Raw genomic sequence first — 11,351 nt, 5'->3', positions numbered from 1 at the left:
ATGCATACAGATATCTATACATATATACACCATCACACACAACATACACATGCACACAAACACACACATTAGTCATTTGTTTTCTTATCCAAAACTACGTCAAAAGTACTGAATGGATCTTTATGAAATTTGGAAATTATATTCTTTGCATAACGGCCATAACTCCCATGAAAATTCATATATTTTTGATGTTGATGAAATTTTAACCCGAACATAACAGATGAGGCATTATTTAGAAAATGATGTCACACGTTTATGAAATTTGGAAATTATATTCTTTGCATAACGGCCATAACTCCCATGAAAATTCATATATTTTTGATGTTGATGAAATTTTAACCCGAACATAACAGATGAGCATTATTTAGAAAATGATGTCACACGTTATCGAGGCTACCATTCTTTCTGGATGTGCAAAAGGGGATGACGTCTTTATTCCAAGAATTCCTCTTACTCCATCAGGAGCAGACATTCCTTTTACATTCAGAAGACTACAATTCCCCCTTCGTGTGACTTTTGCCATGTCCATAAACAAATATCAGAGTCAAACACTGTCTGTAGCTGGTCTTCTCTTGGAAGAGCCCTGCTTCTCACATGGACAACTGTATGTTGGCTGCTCAAGAGTGGGCAGCAACAAAAACCTATTTGTATATGCTCCACAAGGGAAAACAAGGAACATAGTTTACAATGAGGTGTTATAATCACAACAGCAAGAAAGCATGTACATGATCACCTTCTTTTACGAAACTTCATTGACTTTCATATATTTATATTGATATATATATATATATATATATATACGTGTGTTTGGGTGCGTGTGTGTATATACATCTCTATATATAAAGATGATGCGTAGTCTAGACGGCGTTTTTAGATTTCATTATTCTCTTTAACCCGGGCAACGCCGGGTATTTCTGCTAGTAATGTAATAAAGTTTTGACTAGTGTCATATTTTTATATTATAAAATATTTTATATTTATTCTGTCAACAAATAATACCTATATCAAACTGCTTACTTTCATATCATGTACAGGCAACAAATTGACATGAAAAAAATTTGACTCTGTAATTTCTACTTTCAAACAGAAATATTTCTGCTACAGACTTATGTTAATTCTTCCAAACTAACTGCTAAATTATAAAGTAGGAAGTTCTAAGCAAGCAGCTTATTACCAATGAAGACGATTATATAATGAACCAGTATTATTATTTATTAAAGGGTAGATTTAAAACAAAAAATATCAACCTAGACTAACCAATCATCAGTAAATGGCTTAAAGCTTACAAAGCAAAATGGAAAAAAAAAAAGAACAAACTAATGAGGTAGGAACATAAGATAAAGAAGGAAAAAAATGTTTCCTTCAAACCATTTACAATAGAGAAAATAACTTGTGTGTATATATATATACACACACACACACACACACACACATAAATAGAGAGATATATACACATATACATAAACACATGCACACACACACATATATATATATATATATATATACATGTACACACACATGTATATGTTTGTATATATGTGTGCGTATGTAGGTGGATGTGTGTGGATATATAAGTGTGTGTATGCATATGTGTGTGTGTGTGTGTGTGTGTGTGTGTGTAATCGTTGACATCATAAGAATTTAGAAACTTCAAGAGAATGTGAAATAATCTTTATTTCACATTCTCATAAAGTTTATGAATTTTTTATGATGTCAATAACATACAATTCTCACTGGTAAGCATAAAGTTTCTAAAAGGGACAGAGAAATTCAAAGAATTGCTTTGATCCAATGCTGGAAGATCTGTCATGTTTTCAGATGTGGGTTGATTCTCATCGACAGCCTTTGACCTTTTCTATCCAAAGCGTCTTCTAACATAATATTTTCAAGTTATTATAACTTTATCTGCTTCAAGTTTCACCATTCCAAAATGGAATTGCAAAAATATATAATTATCATCATGATTTAACATCCACTTTTCAATGCTTGCATGGGTCAGATGGAATTTGTTCTGGCAGATTTTCCACAGCTGGATGTCTTTTCCCATTACCAATCTTCATCTGTTTCCAAGGTAGTATTTCCTCATAACTGTATGTTTTCAAAGAGGACTGGAAACTAAGGAAATCACTAACGTGATAGTGATATTTGTTTACAGTTATCACATGAAGTCAAGGCAAGGTGAAAATAACATATACATACATACACACACACACACACACACACACACACACACACACACACACACACACACACATATATACATATATATACATGCATACATATATTTACACAAATATATCAGGTCATCCTGTAAGTTCTGTCTGATTTTACATTTTTTTAAATTGAATGAAATTTAATAGTATTTTAGAATGTCTAATGGAATTAAAAATTATTTTTATGCATTTGTGTACATTTAAACTAATTAAATATTATTTTACAAAACTAGAATTAAAATTCCTTTGATTAAAACCCTTTCTAACATCGAAGTATCCAAAGAGCATTTAAGGCACATAATACTTTATGAGTACAAAAAAGGAAACTCTGCAGCCAAAGCGACTCGAAACATACACTCAGGTTATCCTTTACCCTTTATATGTATGTACACACACAAACACATATATACATGTGCATGCACACACAAAACAGACTTCTTTCAGATTCCATCAACCAAATCTACTCAGAAGGCTTCAGTAATAAGTTTTCTTTCACAACAAAGGGATTCCTCAAATCCAACAACCTATCTTAGCAGGACTATTTACTGAATCATTCTCATTCTACATGTGATGAGTTTACTTAACAATGAATTCACTGGTATTCAAACAAGCTGTTTATTTGAAAAACACATTAGAAAGTAGCAGCAGTAGTGGTTTAATAAACTCTCAGTTATTTGTTAGCATTTGTTGTAAACCTAAGAGATTTGTATACTAATATTTTAAATACAAATTCAACAGTAAAATACTACAAAAAAAAAAATGCTAAATGAACAGCCATATACAAACTTAGAGACCCATGGGATGAAATATAAGCATCTCAAGATGCAGCTTTCTATAAAATCTCTAGAAAGTCGCAAAATAAATGTTAAGTAAATCAGGTCACATATGGAAAGTATGTTCAACAATGAGAACTTGTTTAAAATGAAAATTTTACAGAGATAACATGTGAGAAGTAGCATGTTTTAATGGTTAGAGAAAGATGCAAAGGACTTTGCAGGTACAGTATCATAATGTTCTGATAGTAATAAGTTCATATGCATTAGGCTGAGTTAAATGAAGCCTACACTAATCTCAGTTCTCAAATAATTGACAATGGGAGAGACTGAAAAAGGTAAGACTCTACCCCCTAGAACAAAGGCAGGAAAGATATGCAGTGATATACATCTGGAAAATCCTTAGGAGTTGTACCAAACTTTGGTTACGCAAACAGCAGAGTGGGGCACCACTGCATAGTACCAAAAATCTCAACATTGCCATCAGGACATAGGATATTGCAACAGCTTGGATTTCAGGGGCCCACAGCTCTTCAATATCCTCCCAAGAAAACCTGAGAGACCTACATGGGGTGGATGTAGGCATCTTCAAAACAAAAGTGGATCTCCTCTTATCAAGAGTTCCAGATGAACCTTGCAGCAAGAAATGCAGATGAGGGCAGCAACATCAGACTCCCTTGTTCACCAAATGCCTCATATCAGAGGAGGCTTCAAGTAATGAAAGTGTAGCAGAGCTAACAGTGGTGCCCCAGCATGGCCCCAGCTCTCAAACTGAAACTAGTAAAGAAAGAAAGAATACTCAGATGCATAAATAATTATTATATCATCATTTAATCTCCACTTCTCCATGCTTGCATGGGTCAGATGGAATTTGTTGAGGCAGATTTTCCATGGCTGGATGCCCATCAAGTTGCCATACCACACCTGTTCCCAAGCAAGGTAATATTTTCCCATAGCTAGACAATTTTTTTCCCATGGAAAACTGATGTTCATTTATAATCATCATACAATGCCCAGAGAAAGGTGTTCACAAACACACACACACACATAATGGGCTTCTTTCAGTTTCTGTCTATCAAATCCACACACAAAAATTTTGGTCAACTTGGAGCTATAGTAGAAGACCAAAGCGCCATGCAGTGGAAATGAACCCAAGACCACATAGTTGGGAAGCAAGCTTCTCAACCAAACATACATGCCTTCATGTATCAGCAATTTATGCAACTTAATATGGAATAACAAATGAAAATTATGGGAAAAAACTTTAAATTAAGAAACTTAACTAATATCCAAAATAAAATCCTGAAATTAGGTACAAATCTGCAGTTATTAATTAATATAGCTAACCAATGTTATGGAATGAAATTATGGGATTTATACAAGTATTTCCTTCCAAAACTGAAAAGAACAATCCAATTTCACCTATCTCATATATATAATCCCATATATTTAGAAACAGGCTTATTTTCCACATTAATAATAATATTGTATTCTTCCAATAGCTTTTCATCTTTCAACCATTGTCACATGATACTGCTTTCCAAAACTTTTTATCTCCCTCTTCTTCTGCATGTGTGTAGTATGTGTGTGTGTGTGTGTGTGTGTGTGTAAATAATTTTATATATTTATATCATGGTAATTTCACAACAAGCTAGTTCCTACTGCTGATCTCCAATCAATCTCCAACCATATAACCACATAACCAAACACCGGCATCACCTCACACACACCAAGGTAGTGATGTAGCCAAATGCCATGCATCATCTCTTTGTTCTCATATTTACAGATGTTTACAGATATTTCTACACCAGTGATAATGTAGAGTGAACAGTGATTCCTGCAGAGTAGACAGGCAATTTGCACTCAATACACCTGATCATCATCATCTTTCTTCTCCCTTTTTCCCCTCACTTCTGTTAACATTCATACTAATATAGTTCTCACTGGTTGACCTAACTCAATGAACAGACAATGTTTTTTTGTAAATCTATTTCAGAGTGTTCGCAACAAATGGAATTAATCAGCAGCAACTACTATTCCAGTACCAATTACTAGTATTACTACCACTACTACTACCAATAACAATAATAATAATAAAGATTTCAAATTTTGGCACAAGGCCAGGAAATTCGGTTGGGGTGGGAGTGATAAGTTGATCACATCAACACCAGTGTTCAAATGGTACTTATTTTATTGACCCTGTAAAGATGAAAAGCAAAGATGACCTCAGCAGAATTTGAACTCAGAACATAACGACAGACAAAATGCTACTAAACATTTTGCCCTGTGTGCTAATAATTCTGCCACCTGGCCGCCTTAAATAATAATAATAATAATAATAATAATCCTTTCTATTATAGGCACAAAGCTTGAAATTTGGTGGGAAGGAGTAGTCAATTACATTGACTCCAGTACTCAACTGGTATTTATTTCATCAACCCCAAAATGATGAAAGGTAAAGTTGACCTCAGCAGAATTTGAACTCAGTATGTAATGTGTCAGAAGAAATACTGCAAAGCATTTGTTTTCCAACATTCTAACAGTTCTGCCAGCTCCCCACCATAAATAACAAAATAATAATAATAACAATGATTTCAAATTTTGGCACAAGGCCAGCAGTTTTATTTTTTTTGGGGGGGGGGGGGGGGGGTCAAGTCCATTCAATCAACACCTGTGCTCAGCTGGTACTTATTTTATCAACCCTGAAGAGATGATAATGATGATGATAATAATAATAATAATAATCCAACCATCATATTACACTGCCCCTATAACCTCTGCAATACCACTGCCAATCAACTCCGACATCACAGTGATATATCTCTGAAGAAGACTATCTTGTAATGTCAACTGTAAGTTAGTTAAAAATTACTGACCTAGTTTAACCAAGAATTAACAGTGAAAACTATCAGTGATTATAGGCTGAGCTGTATTACTGCAGCTTCAGCTGAGGAATTTCCTTTAGTAAAAATATTGATCTGGCAAGGAGCAGAGATGGAACAATGGCAGACAAGCTTAACAGGAGGAAAATATATGTGTGTGTGCGTGTGTGTGTGTATATGCATGTGTGTATATGTATATATATATATATATATATATATATATATATCTACGTGTGTGTGTGTGTATGTATATATATATATATATATATATATATATATATATATATATATATATATATATGTGTGCATATATATATGTATGTAAATATATATATATATATATATATATATATGTGCATATATATATGTATGTAAATATATATATATATATATATATGTATGTATGTATGTATATGTGTAAATTCCAACTATATATGTATGTATGCATATATATGTATATATATTATATAATATATATATATTATATATGTATATATATATATATGTGCATATATATATGTATGTAAATATATATATATATATATGTATGTATGTATATGTGTAAATTCCAACTATATGTATGTATGCATATATATGTATATATATTATATAATATATATATATTATATATGTATATATATATATATGTGCATATATATATGTATGTAAATATATATATATATATATATATATATATATATATAGCATACCTATGTATATAAGTATATGCACATATATATATATATATATATATATATATATATAGCATACCTATGTATATAAGTATATGCACATATATATATATATATATATATATATATATATATATAGCATACCTATGTATATAAGTATATGCACATATATATATATATATATATATACAGTGAATAACAACAATATTGACAATAATGATAATAATAATAACAGTAAGTGAATATACAAATGAGAAAAAGGAAAAGCAAAAGAAATGGAATATTGAAGTGAAAATAATATGTTTATAATGAAGTGTGGAGGTAAATTGAACAATACAGAGAGGAAATGTAACAAGGCAACAATAGTAAGGTCGGAAAAATAAAACAGGGAAATGGGAAGGGTTCTTTTTTTCCTTTTTTTTTTTTTTTCACACACATATACACATACACAATCATTTGCTTCAATGGAAGAAGTAAAAACTTGGAGGAAACAAAGTGAAAAGAAAGGAAAGGAAATTAGAGGCTAAGGAGAGCTTAATTATTGAAAGTGTAATATAAAATCAATGAACAGATGAATTAAGAAACTTGCACTTGTGGTAAAAGAATACTTCCAAAAACCTAACATGTAAACAAGGAGCCGTTAATGTGTTCATTTGATCTGCTAGAAAAAGCAGCCAAATCTCCCTTGACTTACACCTTATTGTCTTGAAAAGGGAAAAGCACATTAGATAATGTAAAGACACATAATATCCATGAGAAGGTTGGGGTGATCATAGTCAGAACACTTTTGATCATAGGTCTGTACAGTTAGATATGTTGGCACTCCATCGCTTACGACGTCGAGGGTTCCAGTTGATCCGATCAACGGAACAGCCTGCTCGTGAAATTAACGTGCAAATGCCTGAGCACTCCACAGACACGTGTACCCTTAACGTAGTTCTCGGGGATATTCAGTGTGACACAGTGTGACAAAGCTGACCCTTTGAATTACAGGCACAACAGAAACAGGAAATAAGAGTGAGAGAAAGTTGTGGTGGAAGAGTACAGCAGGGTTCGCCACCATCCCCTGCCGGAGCCTCGTGGAGCTTTTAGGTGTTTTCGCTCAATAAACACTCACAACACACGGTCTGGGAATCAAAACTGCGGTCCTATGACCACGAGTCCGCTGCCCTAACTAGGCCATTGCGCCTCCACACAGATATGACTAGGGGCTAAACAGCAATAACAACTACCTCCTTAAAGCTCAATGGGGTTTCAAGAACCCGAACCACAATTCACAAGGTATGAAGTGATGAAAGAGAAATCTCTGTCTTGATATCAGTCTATTGTTACTGTTAACATGTGAAGGCGCATGGCTTAGTGGTTAGGGTATTCAACTTATGGTCGTAAGGTTGTGAGTTCAATTACAAGCAGCGTGTTGTGTCCTTGAGCAAGACACTTTATTTCATGTTGCTTTAGTCCACTCAGCTGGTGAAAATGAAATGAGTAGTACTTGTATTTCAAAGGCCCGGCCTTGTCACATTCCATGTCACAACTGAATCTGAGAACTATGTAAAGGATACACATGTCTGTGGAGTGCTCAGCCACTTGCACGCTAATTTCACAAGCAGACTGTTCTGTTGATCGGATCAACTGGAACCCTCGTCTCTGCAACTGATGGAGTGCCACATACATATTACAGTTAACATTACTGGATGACCTGACAATAATTAGCACAAGTACGACTGGCACAGGCATGACTGGTACAAGTGTGACCTTCTGGTTAAGAAGCTTGCTTCCAATCCTGTGGTCTTGGGTTCAGTCCCACTGCATAGTACCTTGGGCTGACTGAAGCTTTGTGAGTAGATTTAGAAAACAAAAACTGAAAGATGCCCGTTGTGTGTCTGTCTGTCTGTGCGCATGCTCATATAACAGGCACTCCCTCTGTTATGACAATGAATAGCCAAATTCATCCAATCAATGGAACAGCCTGCTCGTCAAATTGATATGCAAATGGCTGAGTACTCCACAGAGCATGCATACCCTTACTGTAGCTTTCAGGGAGATTCAGCATGACGTAGAAAGTGATAAGGCTGGCCCTTTGAAATACAGGTACTACTCATTTTTGCCAGCTGAATGGGCTGGAGCAATGTGAAATAAAGTGTCTTGCTCGAGGACACAATGCACTGCCAGAAATCAAACTCATGACCTTATAGTTCATGAGCCAAATACCCTAGCCACTAAGCCATGTGCTTACACACACACACACACACACACACACACACACACACACACACACGCACACACACGCACACACATGCACACACATATATGTATATGTTTATGTATGTATGTATACCCTTGTCTGTATTCGACAGAGTAATTTGAATGTTAAAGGGTTGAACATCAATCTCCTGTCTCAGAGAGCCAGCAAAGATAATAATGAGTACTGCTGACCACCCTGACTATAATTAAAAAGAAAAAGATATTCAGATACATATCATTGCAAAGCAAACTTTTTAACAATACAAGCTATATCTGGAGTAAACTATGAGAAGCAAGGAATTACAGCTGCTGATCCTTAGTTTTGTACACATTAATATGGAAGTGATAGTTCACCAGCATGATCTAAAAAGTGGAAAATATATCTAATTGCCTTAACTGTGGTTACTACAGTCTTTACTGAGTCATGTAAACTAAAGCAAGTCTTTTGCTTTGATAAGTTCGAACATGATATTTATATGCAAATTCCTTTTGATGTTACTTTCAAATTAAATATTTTCATCTTGGCTCAGTTCAAAATATTCAAAATAGTCACCAGTAAGAAAAATGCTGATAAGACTGTCAATACAGAAAAAATGCCACATGGCTTTAGGGAAACTTTAAACTGGGAAAGAGTGCAGCACAAACCAATTGGCTAACTTGAAAGCTTTCATTAAATTCCAGAGACATCAAGCACTTGAAAAGTTTACAGATGAGTGAATATTGATCTGACAGCTAAAACTCATCAATATGTTGGATATGTTGCACATGAAATCACACAACGAATAAAACATTATGACAAAGAGAGATTTGTTGGGTTTTTTTTTTTCCTATTTTTCATTCTATTTCAGCTGCACTAAATATATAAAGTTTTTAAAAAATAGAAACAGGATAAATAAACACAAATATAAACCATCAAACAAGAATATTCCAAATAAAAGCTTCCAAAACTACTCCAAAAGGCCTGTTTTATGTCAAGAGATCTTTAATTTGGTGGTGTTTAATCATCTTTGACATATGGGCTCAATAACACTTTGCTGGAGAACTTGGGCAAACATATCAAGAAAAAGAAAAAAGAAAGTGTTATGAGCAGCTATTATGAGGCATTCAACACTCTGGAGTAATCAATCTAAGTGAACAAAGCATTCCATAGTATCTGCTTCAAATATTTAAATCGCAAGGAAATTACATTTCATACTTCATGGAAAGGAAGTCAAAAAACATCTTAATTTGGAAAATTCCACAATAAAAATATATTACATTGTATAATCAGAGAAACCTATAAATAATTAGACCTCAAAGACAGAAGCTTTCAGTTAAGAACAGTTTAAACTGACATAAATCATAGCTTAGAATGAACATGATACAGCTGAACATATTTCCCCAAGATACCTATAAAACTGCTGACAGCATCTGACATGAGAAAATCTTCTGTCAAAATTGCTCTGCTCTATCCAACATTGATCAACTCGATGAGAAGTTTCCAAACAGGACTCATCATTTCATTACATATCCTAACAAAACTTTCCAGATTTCACTGACAAATCAAATGAGCCTCAAAAAAGCTCACTCTTCTACCTTATGTATTACTATAGCAACAGTTCTCTGCTACACTCATCTCACAATTTCACCATATAGACTATATTCATGAACAATCTCAACACTGAAAACCACTTGCATACAATCTCTAAACATCTAATTTGAATTATTTTCTCTTAACTTTATTATTATGTCTTTTAATTATGCAAATTATATCAGCCAAAATTTATTCATAACTCTCTGCTTATATATAAAATTCTTTATTAACTGATCAAGCTAGTTTGAATAGACTATTTTGTCCAGATTAATTCTAAAAAGCCACATGAATTCTAAAAACCCAAAACATATCTGAAGCTTCACCTTGCCTGAACATACACTTACTCCCTAAGCCTGTAAATTAACTTAGAAAGATAAAGGTTAATCCTTAACATCTTGAAATTAACTCTCCCCCTCCTCTTTTGTGAATCACTGACAACTAACACTAGGTTTTTGCCTCCTTTCTCCAGCTAAGTTGGAAATTTCAACTAATTAAAAAGTCTTTTGTGTACAACATGCAACACATTGCTCCTTGGCTATATATATCAAATCATTTCTCAAACTTTAACCCAATAATTTAATCTACTTCAACTGAAAAGCACCAATACCACATATCTTAAAGAAACATTCACCCAAAACTCGTGCTCCCAACTTATAAACAATAAATACATAGCTAAAGCATCTCCTACCCCATATAATGGCCAAAACTAAAAATCTGACAGCTTCTAATGAGAATCATATCTAGCCAAGACTACTGCACGAAGGCAATTCTTCATCTGTGCTTAGTGATATATCAGCCTTGAACAGATGTAAATATTTTATTCATTACAGACAATTCAGAAGCTCATTTTTCCGAGTTTAATTCGACTTTAAGTCAACTTTATTTTTCATTTCTCTAGCATATAGTACACAATACCATATATACAAAAAGCCTGTCAGAATAAAGTACCATTGTAGATGGAAGATTATGGCATA

At 33.7% G+C, this 11,351-nt stretch overlaps 1 protein-coding gene across 10 annotated transcripts in view; it reads right to left on the bottom strand.

The window, feature by feature from the left end:
- The window catches only part of LOC106882607 (signal peptide peptidase-like), a 350,046-nt gene that overhangs the window by 291,845 nt on the left and 46,850 nt on the right, over nucleotides 1-11,351 (bottom strand). The window lies entirely within an intron of this gene.

This window comes from Octopus bimaculoides, chromosome 1, assembly GCF_046866305.1.
Source record: "Octopus bimaculoides isolate indiv1 chromosome 1, ASM4686630v1, whole genome shotgun sequence".
Classification (NCBI taxonomy): Eukaryota; Metazoa; Mollusca; class Cephalopoda; order Octopoda; family Octopodidae; genus Octopus; species Octopus bimaculoides.
The sequence above is the reverse complement of the archived record's forward strand: the minus strand, read 5'-3'. Positions and strand labels throughout refer to the sequence as shown.